The sequence below is a fragment of the Rattus norvegicus genome, chromosome 11 (assembly GCF_021556685.1).
Source record: "Rattus norvegicus strain SHRSP/BbbUtx chromosome 11, alternate assembly SHRSP_T2T, whole genome shotgun sequence".
Classification (NCBI taxonomy): domain Eukaryota; kingdom Metazoa; phylum Chordata; class Mammalia; order Rodentia; family Muridae; genus Rattus; species Rattus norvegicus.
The window spans coordinates 78,265,091-78,280,443 of NC_141544.1; the positions used below are offsets into that span (position 1 = coordinate 78,265,091).

The 15,353-nt window shown below is 42.0% G+C and overlaps 1 non-coding gene across 1 annotated transcript; it reads left to right on the top strand.

The window, feature by feature from the left end:
- Window positions 1-10,921: 10,921 nt before the first annotated feature.
- Window positions 10,922-11,026, top strand: LOC120095715 (U6 spliceosomal RNA). Its single transcript, XR_015633839.1, has one exon. It is a non-coding gene; the product is annotated as a U6 spliceosomal RNA (small nuclear RNA).
- Window positions 11,027-15,353: the final 4,327 nt, after the last annotated feature.

Consider the following 15,353-nt stretch of genomic DNA (forward strand, 5'->3'; position numbering starts at 1 on the left):
GCATAATAATATTTGCTGGGTAAAAGTCTGAACAAAACCCATACATTTCTGGTTGATATCATTACCCAAACTCTAATATGAGGTCATATTATGAATCAAATTTTGGAAGTTTGTTTTGGGATGAAGCTTTTTCCTGAAAGACACTGACTCACCTTGTGAGCAATCTCATGGATTTCTGGTGTGGCAGGTCTAGCCCCTAACAAGCCTCAGGGCATCATTCTGGTGAGTTGCTCCTTTGCTGGGCAGGACACTGAGAAGAAATGATCGAGCAAGCAGTAAGAGTCAGAGTTTGAGGTATCTGTAAACTCCTCCTCTAACGTATCATTTCCACAGTATCAGAGGAACTGGGGAAAGGAGTGTGGCCTCAGGAAGTCTTACAGCATCCCTGAGAGGAAATGCTGAGTGGAGTTGGGGGGAAATGTGGTGGGGGACATGAGAAAGCATGTGTCATAATGTCATCCTGTTGTGTCACCTGAAGAAAGACATGTATAACCAGATTTCCTAAATATGTTAAACCTTGAAATATTCTTTAAAGAGAATACTTAATAATGCTGGTTGCTTAGGATCCACCCAACTTTACAAAGATAGCAAAACTGCCCACAGTGGATTTTTACTTGGAGTTTCAAATACATTTATCCACAAATATGAAGAATAAAATGACAAACACCTTCCCTTCTTCTGCTGCTGTTCATTCTCTTCGTTTATGTTTTTGTTTTGTTTAGTTTTGAGACTCATTTTCTCTGGAGCACACCACCTGGTTATCCTAGAATTCACGCTCTCTCTGGCTGGCTTCAAACTCAGAGATCCCCCTGTCTCTGCCTCACTAGTGCTTGGATTAATGACAGGTACCACCAAACACGTTGATTACATTTTTAGAAGGTATTTCATGTAGCCAAGGCTATCCTGGAACTCACTAAGAACCTTGAGCTTCTAAATCTCCTGTCTCCACATGTAGAGCACTGAGATCACAGGCATGGCCTAGAATGTCTTATTCTTCTGCCTCTGCTTCCCAAATGATGGTTTTCCAGCCAGTAGGTAACTTATTAGGTAATATTCCAACCATGTAAAAGAAATGGCTACACTTCTGAATAATTGCAGGGTGTCAAGAGGGTAGTGCTAGGGATACCAGGGCACAGGGCAGAGCAAATTGACAGGATCTTACTGCTTAACCACCCCTGCCCACTGGGGAGATTCCACCAGAGAGATAGGCCTGAATCCATGTCAGTTCTGTGTGACAGATCCATCGATACCGGTTATTTTATTGTATTCTTCTGTAAAAACAATTATAAAAATTAAGATAAAAGTGGAATACACATATCTAAAAACAAAGTCCTTCTTAACAGGGAACTGAGACTGTTTTAAAGAAAAAGAAAAAAACCTGATAAATTACCTTTCTTTACAAGTACAGAACCCAGATTTCCTGGTAAGCTTTGAATAATATGACAATCTTAAGATTCTTCTTTTAATACTGTATGTCAACGGACAAAGGCTTAGTGGGTCAGTTTTATAGATTCCTGTGAGGTTTGACTTACAGAAAAGAAATACTTTCTAAAAAAAGGAAAGCAAACTTGTCGAGAGGGGCCACTCTCTGTCATATATGTTCTAATGCTTTGGGAAGAAGAAAACAATTCTTTTATCATGATGAGTTTTTAAATTTTCCCAAATGCTTTCTTGACATCTAATGAAATGATAATATGGTTTTTTCCTTGAGTTTGTTTATATAGTGGATTACATTGATGGATTTCCACATATTTACCATCCTTGTCCTCAAGCTGTATTACAGAGCAGTCATGCTTAAAACCTGCATGGTATTGGTGCAGGCAATCAGGTAGATCAATGGAATAGAACTGAGGAATGAAAATTGAACCCACACACCTATGGTCACTTTGACAAAGGAACTAATACCATCATGGAAAAAAGACAGCATTTTCAACTAGTTGAAGTGGAGGTCAGCATGCAGAAGAATGCAAATCGATCCATTCTTCTCACCTTGTACAAAGCTTAAGTCCAAGTGGATCAAGAATCTGCACATAAAACCAGATACACTGAAACTAATAGAAACAAAAGTGGGGGAGAGCCTCAAATACATAGGCAGCTGGGAAATTTTCCTGAACAGAACACCAATAGCTTATGCTCTAAGATCATCAATTGAGAAACTCATAAAATAGGAAAGCTTCTTTAAGGCAAAGAACAATGGCAATAAGACGACATGGCAAAACCCACAGGTAGGGAAAAGTTCAATCCTACATCTGATAGATGGCCAGGATGTAATATACACAAAGAACTCAAGAAGTTAGACTCCAGAGAACCATAGAACCCTATTAAAAATGGGGTACAGACCTGCACAGATAATTCTCAACTGAGGAATCTCACAAGGCTGGTGAAGCACTTCAAGAAATGTTCAATATTCTTAGTCATCAGAGAAATGCAAATCAAAACAACTCTGAGATTTCACCTCACACCAATCAGAATGGCTAAGATCAAACCTCAGGTGAAAGAAGATGCTGGCAAGGATGTGGAGAAAGAGGAACACCCCTCCAATGCTGTTGGGTTGCAAGCAGGTACAACCACTCTGCAAATCAGTCTGGTGGTTACTCAGAAAATTGGACAGAGTACTAGCTGAGGACCCAGCTATACCATTCCTGGAAATATATCCAAAAGATGTTCCAACATATAACAAGGAAACATGCTCCACTATGTTCATAACGGCTTTATATATAATGGCCAAAGGCTGGAAAGAACCAAGACATCCTTCGACAGAGGAATGGATACAGAAAATGTAGTACACTTATCCAATGTAGTACTACTCAGCTATTAAAAACAATGACTACATGGAATTCTTAGGCAAATGGATGGATCTAGAAAATATCATCCTGAGTGAGGTAACCCAGTCACAGAACAACACACATGGGATGCACTCACTGATAAGTTTGTATTAGCCCAAAAGCTTGGATTACCTATGGAAAATTTTACAGAGCATATGAAGCCCAAGAAGGAAGACCAATATGTGTATGCTTTATTGCTTCTTGGAAGGGAGAAGGAAATACTCACGGGAGGAAATACAGGGACAAAGAGTGGAGCAGGGACTGTAGAAAAGGTGGTGCAGAGTCTGCCCCACCTAGGGATCCATCCCATATGCCGCCCCCAAACCCAGTCAGTATTGCTGGTGCTGAGAGGTACTTGCCGAGAGGAGCTAGATATGGGTGTCTCCTGAGAGGCTCTGCCAGAGCCCACTAATATAGATGAGGATGGTGGCAGCTAACCATTATACGGAACAAGGGGACCCCAATGGAGGAGTTAGAGAGAACTGAAGGAGCTGAAGAGGTTTGAAACACCATAGGAAGAGCAATATTGTCAGCCAAGCCAACACCACCAGAGCTCCGAGGGACTAAATCACCAACAAATATGTACACATGGAGGGACCCATGACTCTGGCCACATATGTAGCAAAGGATGTTATCGTCCACATCAATGGGAGGAAAAGCACTTGGTACTCTAAGGCTCATTTCCCCCATGTAGGGCAGTGCTGGGAGGTTGAGGATAAAGTGAGTGGATAGGAATGGGAGCATCCTCATGGAAGCAGAGGGAAAGGGGGAGGAGGGTTGAAAAAGGAGGGGAAGGGAGATAACATTTGAAATGTAGATACATAAAATGACCAAGAAAAATTAAATTGAAAATAATTATATAGAAAGAGCTCCTCTGCTTCTACATTATGAAACACATTATTGAGAATTGGTGCAAACTCCTTATTGATTACTTTGCTTCTTTGCATTTCAAATATTATCCCCCTTCCAAGTTTCCACTCCACAATACCCTTATTCCCTCCCCTTCTATGCTTCTATGTGGGAGCTCCTCCACACACCCATGTCCCCCACCTTAGCATCCTGGCAACCTTAGCTACCCTGGGTCATCAAGCCTCCACAGGATAAAGGGGTTGCCTTCCTGCTGATGCCTGGTCTGGGGCGGGATTAATCCCTGGGAGCTTGGGGTGTCTGGTTGTTTGATGCTGTTGTTCTTCCTGTGGTGTTGGCAACCCGTTCAGCTTCTTCCATTTCCTGCCTCCTCAATTGGGGTCAGCAAACTCAGTGAATGGTTGGCTGTGTGCATCCACACCAGAATTGGTCAGACTCTGGCAGAGCCTCTCAGGAAAGATCTACACCAGGCTCCTGCCGGCAAGCACTTCTTGGCATCAGCAATGGTGTCTGGATTGGTGTCTGCAGATGGGATGGTTCTCTGGGGGGCGTGGGGGCAGTCTCTGGATTTTGGTTTGCCAGTGAGCTCATGACTATCTGGACTTAACTGGGTAATTTTTTACTTAACAGATATTCCTGAGAGAATTAAACAACCTATGTTCTGTTTTTTCAAAAAAAAAAAAAACAAACAAACCCATGTGCCCTGAATTATGCAGACACATTGCATACTTCCTTTTCTACTCTGTGCTTTTCCCTATAAAACCTGTTTGTGCCCTATGAGTTGGGCAAGATGGATCTTTGCAGATGACTGCCCCCCCTCTCCTGTCATTTCCCAAGCAGTGTTCCATGGGTAAGCTCTGGACTCCTCCATACTAGCTGTCATCTCATGAACAATGACGTTCAAGCACTGAGAGACCCAGGACTTTGGAACCATTGGAACTTTGGCTCATGATTCCAGGGTACTTTTATCATGGTGGGGAAGGCATGTTAGTAGGTGAGAGGCAACTGGTGTCAGGAGGTGGAGAAGGACAAGAGCTGCCTCTCAGCTCATTTTCTCATTTTTTGTTCATCCTAGGACCATGGTATGATGTCACCAACATAGGAAATTGATCTTTCCACTTTGAATGACCCAATATTGAATGTGTTTCAGTGAGGTAGAGATTTGTATCCAAAGACTTTCTAACTGTATCACATCAAGTTGGCATGATTAATAATCATGATGGTGAACTAGAGTTCTAATAAATGAATGCTTTGAAAACAGACCTGTGCTACTGTGAGGCATAGACTTGACTTCAACTCCCCATGTACCCCGTCTTGATTTTGAACTCAAGATCCTCTTGAATCTGCCTCTCAATTTCTGGGATTATAACCATGCACCTTTGTACCCAGTGCTAAAATATGCCAATTTTAAATGATTTGTACTTGTAAAATTATTTGCCTGGTGATGAGAATCAGTAATATCACAGTAAGGTTGAGGATGTAGCTCAGGGATAGAGTTCCTTGTCAAGCTTCTCAAGACAGTAGGTTCAATCCCTAGTACCACCAAGAAAAATATATTCTTCCCAAAGGCAGATCATAGAACACTTCTCTTGAAGACAGCCATAAAAGCAAAAAACCTTGTTCAAAACTTCCCTGCTCTTTCATGTAGGCCTTGACCCTGAGCAGGCTGCTTGACCTGCCTTGTCTGGTAGTAAGTCATAAAATCTTCATTCTAGGAGGGGTTCTTCCCATTACCATAGAGATGGACCTCCTCACAGACACATCAAGGATCTGAACAGCCCAGTCTTGCTCTTTCTCATACCCAGTCTTTCAACACTAGGCCTTAAACCCCCTGTAGTTAACTGTACAATTTGGGTAAAATGAAAATATTAAAGATGGACAGCTATTCCTGGGTATTTAGGACTCAATGTCCTAAGTGTCCTGTGTCAACTAAAACTTTGATTACATAGACCTGCCCCACCTTTTTTGTTCCTGTTCTGTGTGTTGTCATACAAGTGTGAATCTTAGAAAGAAGAGAATGTGTCTTACTCTCTTGCATGCCACTACATGATATTCATTTTAATGATTCATTTTGAAATATGCTTCTTTGACAAACATTTCTTATTTTTTATGTTTGTTTCTTGTGACAGTGTTTCACTAAATAGGTATGGATGGTGTGGAACTCACTATGTAGATCAAGCTAGCCTTGATCTCACAGAGCTCCATATAAGTGCTGAGACTAAAGCCCAGGGCCACCATACTTGGCTGACAGCCTTCAATGTCAACATAATTTTTTCTGTGATTTGCCAACCTCAAGAAGCAGGCATCCACTTGTTTCTAAGCCCTCAGGCTCTTAGATGTGATTCAGCTGATGTTGCAGTTTTAATAAAGGTGACTCAACCAGGTCTTTACTATGGATATTTGCATCTTACAGGTTCTTGTCCTCTTGAGAATTCTGACTCATACTCACTCCTCATTGGAGTATCCTCCTATCAGGTTAAGTGCACTGGCAGCCATCCAGCTAGCTGTTCAGTGTTGAAGCCTGAGGGTCGTACTTTATCTTCTTATTTCTGAATATGATCCATCAGATGCAATTGTCCTTGCTTCTTAAAAATAATCATGTGCCCTTTTTTGTCCTTGTGGTAGTCAGGGTGACCTTTTGTAAACAGAATCGGGATGATGTTATTCTCACAGATTTAAGAAGAGAAATGTGGTATAGAGTCAGAATGGCAGACAGACAGACAGACACACATACACACAAACACACACACAGAGAGAGAGAGAGAGAGAGAGAGAGAGAGAGAGAACCCAAAACACAACATCATACAATTAAGACTTAGTGCTCAGCCTTTGCATAACCTCATCTCAATGAAGTTTCACTTTTTCTGCATGCTACATACTGTCCTCATTCAATTCTAATGAGATATGTAAGGCTCCGCTCCATCCAGAGTCCGTGTACTTGACACTGAACGACAGAAATCCTCTTTCTTGGGTTCTTATTCGTCCTCTCATTACAAATGTTGAATATTTAAAGGGATGGAAGAATTAACTTGCTGGATTTAACTATTGCACAAAGTATTCAAAACTTGAAAATCAATTTCTACTACATAAATTGTTGGGATGAGCCACAGATATTGTATTCATTGACTATGAAAAAGTATGTCACTTTTTACTCCACAATGTTCAGAGCAGCCTTATTCATAATAACCAGAAACTAGAAACAACCCTCAAAAAAGAAGGGGTACAGAAAATGTGGTCCATTAATACATTGGAATACTATTCAGCTATTTAAAAACAAGGATATCATGAATTTTGCAGGTAAATGGATGGAACTACATAATATCATTCTGAGTGAGGCAAACCAGACCCAAAAAGACATAAAGGGTATGTACTCACCATTAAGTGGATATTAGACCGAAAGTACAGAATACCTATGATATACCCCACAGACCCAAAAAAGGAAAACAAGAAGAATGTCCAAGTGAGGATGCATAAGTCCCACTTATGAGGTTGAACAAATTGGTCATGGGAGGCACAAGCAGGCAAGGAAATTAGAGGGAAAATAAAGGGGAAGGGAAAGAGAGGGTAGGATTGCTATAGACAACAGCAAGGCACAAAGGGCCAGAAGAATGAGGAGAAATATGCATTGCTTGGGTTGGAGATTGGGGTTAGGATCCAGTGTTAGGGTGAGGAAATCACTAGGAAGTCCCAGAGTGCTTGGATGAGGCAGACAGGTCCCAGGCCTAAAAGCAGTTAACCTTAGCCAAAATCCCAAATAGTGGATATATATGAGACCTGAAAAGACTGCTTCTACTAGCCAGACAAGATACCCAGTGAAATGATAGAGACACCAAAACACGTACAAAATTTTTGGTCCAAAACTGATCCTGTTTTTAAAAAGTAAAGGAGAAAAAATGGAGCAGAAGGAAGGAATGAATGGCCAACTAGTGACTGGCCCAACTTGAGATCTATCCCATGGACCGTCTCTAATACTGTTATTGATGCTGTGCTGTACTCGCTGACAAGATCCTAGCATGGCTGCCCTCTGAGAGACTCTGCCCAGCAGCTGACTGGGAAAGTTAAAGGTACAAAGTGGATAACTTGAGACAGAGGTCCAGGACCCCTATTAAAAAGTTGGGATTGAAGGAACTGAAGGGATGCCAACCCCAAGGAAGACCAGCAGTGTCAAGTAACCTGGGCCCCTGGGATCTCCCAGAGTTTGAGCCTCAACCAAAGAGTATACAAGGACTGGTCCAAAGTCGCAGGCACATACATAACAGAGGACTGTCTTCTCTGGCCTCAGTAGGAGAAGATGGGCCTCATCACATAGAGATTTGATGTTTTGTGGTGAGGGAGTACCACGGGGGACCACACTCACAGGCGTGAAGGGAATGTGAGATGGGGGAAGGACTCTGTAAAGAGTGACCAGGACATGAGAGCAGCATTTAGGATGCAAATAAATATAATAATTTATTAAGTAATAAAGAATAAAAATAGAAACAAAAGAAAAATTCAAACCAAAATAAGAGGCAGACAGACAGAAAGAATGAAACAAACAAACAAACAAAGAAACAAAGGAAGAAAGAAAGAAGAAAAAGTGTGTCCCTGTGTTTTCAATTCTTAATTTCTTTGATGCCAGCCTAGCAGGCTATATAAATGTTTTTCGTTTTCTCAATTGTTCAAAAATGAAATGCAACCTGCAGTGGGGAAGGTCCTGTAGCTTTCATAGCCAACTAGTTTAGTAAGGACTGTGGCGTTTTGCATAATAAAGGGCTGGCAACTTAAACTGGGGCAGTAAAATAGGGAGAAATATTGGACAGGCAGGAATACTAACAGATGCACAAAAAGGACTAAAGGGAGACAGGACAAAGCTGAAAAGTGTACAACGAGAAACATGGGGAGGGATGCAGTAGTGGACAGGTTGGGTAAATTAGAGGCTAGCACAAAGACTGCCCAACAAAAGGCCAACAGCCTTAAAAAATGTAGAGGGTGAGACTTACCACAGACACATCATCAATTTCTTCTACTGATACACTGGACTTTAAACAGCAGGATTAACTAGACCAATTCTTTATGAGTACACACAGAGGTTGGCATTCTATCCTTTCTTCCAAGGATACTAAGGTCCTAATTTCATTCCATCTGTACAGAAATTAAATAGATGCTAACAAAGATTGACAGATGTCAACTGAATGCATAAGGGCCACATACATGGTGTTTTAGCAGCTTTGGCATGGTGGATGCTCATTGGAGGAAGTTATCGGGATCTCCAAAGTTCACTCCCATTTCTGGTGTCAGACGAACTGAAATATTAGAAGTGACTGCATATTAGAAGTGAAACATAAACCCAGAGATCAACAAGACAAAAGACCACTGGGCAGCTGGAGTTACTGATCAGAACTCACTCCACTATATGGGTTGGGGGATTTCTAGCAAAATCCTGGATGAGCTCCCAAATGTACGGGTCCATGGCTCACTGAATAATGATAGCCCAGATTCAAAGATTATGTAAAAGCAAACACTGCTTTATTTTGTAGAAGTCCTGCATTTTGGGATCTCTCCTTACCAAGATAGAGAGACCCAGAAATGAGCTTGCAGGCCTGATTTAAAGCACTAGAGACATTATTAAAACCTTAACAGAGCGTGAAGGCTGGAAACTTTTGTTGGGAAAGTTTAGAAACTATTGCCGAGGAAGTTTTTAAACTGTTGTTGACCTATTGTCCTTGTCTCAGACCAGGTGGCTGGGCAGCTGCAGATGGCAGGGCACTTTCTGACCAGCTGCCTGATGCAAGCGATTTTCTTGTCTTGTTTTGTTTTCCTTTGCTTTGTTTTGTTTGAGTAACTGACTTGCCTAGGCTTGCCTAAACATGCCCAGGTCTTAGGCATAGTCTCCTGAATTCACAATTTCAAGCTTGTGTTAGAATTAGTCTATCCTTCTCATTTTATAATCTTGTGCTCAAAGGACAGAGGCAGGAAGATCATGAGTTACCTTGAATTGAAGACCAATCTGGGCTGCACACAACAGCCATCTGTCTCAAACAAACATACATACAGCAAACCAAACAAATACACCTATGCATTAATTACATATGTATTCATACAATACGTTATATAAAAGTGCTCTACTACTTATAAAAAGGTATAAAAATAATGTTATATTAGCAAATATTTGAAATTGTTCGTAGAAAAGAGGCAATTACAAATGATCAAAGAAACAATTCCACATGTATGCATCCACAGATATATACACATGTAATGTCTATAATTGGCAAATTCAGACAGAAGGAAGTAATGACCACATAGCAGTGAGAAGTGAGGGGAGAGTGAGGAAGTTAGAGGACTGACAGCATTTCCTTGTGTGTGGAAAGGAAAATATTGTGAAATGACATGGGGAGGTTTGCACACCTTTATGAATATAACGAAAGTCCCTGAACAGAGCCCTTGAAATATCTGAACTGCTTGGTATTAGTGGCATATAAGTTGATCATTAAAAGTATTCAATGGGTCAGTGGGTAAGGGCATTTATCACCAAGCCTAATTATGACAGTCTCAGATTGTACCCATGTGGTGTTAAGAACACAGATTTTGTCAAGTTATCTTCTGACCGCAAGTGGGATATGGTACAAAGGTACACACAAACACACACACACACACACACACACACACACACACACACACACAAAAGAAATAAGAATTTATTTAAAAGACAGAATTAAATAGAATACGTGACTCTGGACTGAACCTCTGTAATAAAGGTCATTATTGCAACAGCATGAGAAGTTTGAGTGGTACCTGGGGACAAGATATCACTGTGCAATATTAGAGTTCATTCCTGGTCTTGATGTTGGATTTTTCACTGTGCAGGAAGACGACCTTGTGGAAAGTATACACTGCTATTTACACAACTGAGCACAAGGAAGTATTTATTCATGATGGGAAAACTCTGAAATTGACTCTCATGTGCAAGGGAAGCATGGAGGATGGGAGAGGGCACCTTCTTTAAATGTTACGATTGCTTCAAAATATGAGTTGTAAAATCCAAACTTAATTTCTAACATGATGGCACCGATGACATGATGGGCCCTGGCCAACTTAGGGGATCAAGGCATGTGCTTCCCTGACAGCCACCAATGCACCTGTAGTGAGGATGAGTTGGTACAAACCTTTATTCCCACACAAGTGAGCTACAGGTTTTTATAAGGTTTCCAGTTGGTATCTTGAAGAAAATTCTACTCTGAACCAAGGACACTGTGCCCTCTTTGGCAGCATGTATATTGAAAATTGGAATGACACGGGGATTAGCGTGGCCCTTGTTCAAGAATGACAGGTAAATTCATGAAACATTCCATATTTAAAAATGATTTTCTATGGAGACTTGTGCTCCTTCCAGTTTGCACCTGTGCTGTGAGCAAAGCCTCTGCCTCAGATTCCAACGCATTCAGCCCATGCCCCAGTTGCAGCTCTACTCCCCAGGTATTTTGATATTTCCAGGATCATAGATGAGACTATAATACCACCTCAATACCCAGCTTAACTGGGACCCCTAGGATCCGGAAACACAGATACCCTGGCCAGTCGGAGACCCACACTCCTTCCAGTTTGCACCTTTGCTGAGAGCAGAGACTCTGCACCCGATCCCAACAAACTCAGCCCACACCCCAATTGCAACTCCACTCGTCCAGTATCCTGGCACATCCAGGATCATAGTTAAATATCTTGCTCAGGATGTAGACCTACACAAAAGTGGTTAATTTTGAACAAGATTCCATGTTTTATGGCTGTCCTCAAGAGAAGGGTACTGTGATGCGCTTTGGGAATGAATTTTTTGGGGGGTCATACTAGGGATTAAACATAATGCCTTGACCAAGCTTCGAAAGAGCTCCATCACTCAGCTACATCTCCAATAAGTCATTTTTCTGAATCTGAACATCAGCAAAGAGAGTTACAAAAACAAGCCATTCAAAGTTGGCAGATGTTAGCACTGGGCACAGAGGCACATCTGCATAATCCCAGAAGTAGAGAGACAGATTCAAGAGGACTTTAGAGAAAGATTCATGAGATGAATATCAAGATGGACTACATGAGGATTTAATAATAAACCAGTGTGCTCTTCATAGAGTCACAGTTCTGTCTCCAAGGAAAGCAATTACTAGACCTCTGGTTGACCTTTTTTGGTTAATCCTGCCGACTTGACATGATTTGTTTAGAAAGGCCTTGGATACAAATCTCTGCACCTCACTAAGAACTTTGCAATGTGACCTCTCAGGCAAAGTTCCCACTCCTTCTTTTAGGAATTTCTTTTAGAAATTTCTGTTCTGTAAGTCAAACGTCACAGAAATCTACAAATCTGAGGAATTGAGACTATGTCAATTAATGTACAGGATTAAAAGAAGAAGCCTAAGATTCTGATGTTATATAAAGATTACCAGACACTGGATTCTATAATCTGAAGAAAGGCGATTTAGGGGGAGAGAGCTAGACTCTCAGAAGTGTGACAATTCTCAGACCTCAGGGGAGTCAACAACTTATGCTCACATTCCTGGCCAAAGTGGAAGCTGCCTAGCGCCCTCTGGATATAAGAACCTAGGAGCAGTCAGGGTCAAGAGCCAAAGCCAGTTGCCTGGAGCGCTGACACACCTGAGAACAGAGGTAAAGCCAACGCTTCTGCTCAACAGGACCCACCTGGACACTTCAGGACAGAGAAACCAGAAGCAGCTCTATGTTCCCAGATCCTGAAGAAAGAAAACAGATCTACAGGAGTGCTGATACATAGGCTTACAGAAGAGTAAAGCCACTGTCAGAGACAGCAAAACAAACTAACATGACAGACAACTTGATGGAGAGAGGCAAGCTCAGGAAACTAAGCAACAGAAACCAAGATTACATGGCATCATCACAGCCCAGTTCTCTCACCAAAGCAAATACTGGATATCCAAACACACTGGAAAGGCAAGATTTGGGCTTAAAATCAAATCTCATGATGATGATGGAGGACTTTAAGAAGGACATAAATAACTCCCTTTAAGAAATACAGGACAACACAGGTAAACAAGTAGAAGCCCTTAAAGAGGAAACACAAAAATCCTTTAAAAAATTGCAGGAAAACACAACCAAACAGGTGAAGGAATTGAACAGGATTTAAAAATGGAAATAGGAAGGGGCGGCACAGGTCTTCCTGGTTGCTGCCGCTGCAGAGAGCCCGTGGTGAGCACCCCACGAGCGAACCTGAGCCTCGGGACCACAGGTAAGACCAAATTTTCTGCTGCAAGAAAGCTGCCTGGTGAGCTTGGGACACAGGAAAGCAGAATTTCTCTAGGACCGGGCACGTTCTGTGTTTACCGGAAGTCCCACACCCGCGGATCCCGGCCCGCAGCAGCTCTCTGCTCCCAGACCCGGTGAGAGAGAGACCCAACCGCCTGGTCAGGTGGGCACTCCTAAGGCTGCAGAGCGGAAGAGACCACCAACTCTGCTCACCCCTGCCCACATCCCTGGCCCAAGAGGAAACTGTATAAGGCCTCTGGGCTCCCGTGGGGAAGGGCCCAGGAGCGGCAGGACCCCTGTGCCTGAGACACCGCCGGAACCTGAAAGAAACAGACCGGATAAATAGTTCTCTGCACCCAAATCCCGTGGGAGGGAGAGCTAAACCTTCAGAGAGGCAGACAAGCCTGGGAAACCAGAAGTGGCTGCTCCCTGCACACACATCTCGGACGCCAGAGGAAAAAGCCAAAGACCATCTGGAACCCTGGTGCACTGAAGTTCCCGGAAGGGGCGGCACAGGTCTTCCTGGTTGCTGCCACTGCAGAGAGCCCGTGGGCAGCACCCCACGAGCGAACCTGAGCCTCGGGACCACAGGTAAGACCAAATTAACTGCTGCAAGAAAGCTGCCTGGTGAACTCAAGACACAGGCCCACAGGAACAGCTGAAGACCTGTAGAGAGGAAAAACTACACGCCAGAAAGCAGAACATTCTGTCCCCATAACTGACTGAAAGAGAGGAAAACAGGTCTACAGCACTCCTGTCACACAGGCTTATAGGACAGTCTAGCCACTGTCAGAAATAGCAGAACAAAGTAACACTAGAGATAATCTGATGGCGAGAGGCAAGCGCAGGAACCCAAGCAACAGAAACCAAGACTACATGCCATCATCAGAGCCCAATTCTCCCACCAAAACAAACATGGAATATCCAAACACACCAGAAAAGCAAGATCTAGTTTCAAAATCATATTTGATCATGATGCTGGAGGACTTCAAGAAAGACATGAACACACTTAGGGAAGCACAGGAAAACATTAATAAACAAGTAAAAGCCTACAGAGAGGAATCGCAAAAATCCCTGAAAGAATTCCAGGAAAACACAATCAAACAGTTGAAGGAATTAAAAATGGAAATAGAAGCAATCAAGAAAGAACACATGGAAACAACCCTGGATATAGAAAACCAAAAGAAGAGACAGGGAGCTGTAGATACAAGCCTCACCAACAGAATTCAAGAGATGGAAGAGAGAATCTCAGGAGCAGAAGATTCCATAGAAATCATTGACTCAACTGTCAAAGATAATGTAAAGCGGAAAAAGCTACTGGTCCAAAACATACAGGAAATCCAGGACTCAATGAGAAGATCAAACCTAAGGATAATAGGTATAGAAGAGAGTGAAGACTCCCAGCTCAAAGGACCAGTAAATATCTTCAACAAAATCATAGAAGAAAACTTCCCTAACCTAAAAAAAGAGATACCCATAGACATACAAGAAGCCTACAGAACTCCAAATAGATTGGACCAGAAAAGAAACACCTCCCGTCATATAATTGTCAAAACACCAAACGCACAAAATAAAGAAAGAATATTAAAAGCAGTAAGGGAAAAAGGTCAAGTAACATATAAAGGGAGACCTATCAGAATCACACCAGACTTCTCGCCAGAAACTATGAAGGCCAGAAGATCCTGGACTGAGGTCATACAGACCCTAAGAGAACACAAATGCCAGCCCAGGTTACTGTATCCAGCAAAACTCTCAATTAACATTGATGGAGAAACCAAGATATTCCATGACAAAACCAAATTTACACAATATCTTTCTACAAATCCAGCACTACAAAGGATAATAAATGGTAAAGCCCAACATAAGGAGGCAAACTATACCCTAGAAGAAGCAAGAAACTAATCGTCTTGGCAACAAAACAAAGAGAATGAAAGCACACAAACATAACCTCACATCCAAATATGAATATAAAGGGAAGCAATAATCACTATTCCTTAATATCTCTCAATATCAATGGCCTCAACTCCCCAATAAAAAGACATAGATTAACAAACTGGATACGCAATGAGGACCCTGCATTCTGCTGCCTACAGGAAACACACCTCAGAGACAAAGACAGACACTACCTCAGAGTGAAAGGCTGGAAAACAACTTTCCAAGCAAATGGTCAGAAGAAGCAAGCTGGAGTAGCCATTCTAATATCAAATAAAATCAATTTCCAACTAAAAGTCATCAAAAAAGATAAGGAAGGACACTTCATATTCATCAAAGGAAAAATCCACCAAGATGAACTCTCAATCCTAAATATCTATGCCCCAAATACAAGGGCACCTACATACGTAAAAGAAACCTTACTAAAGCTCAAAACACACATTGCACCTCACACAATAATAGTGGGAGACTTCAACACCCCACTCTCAT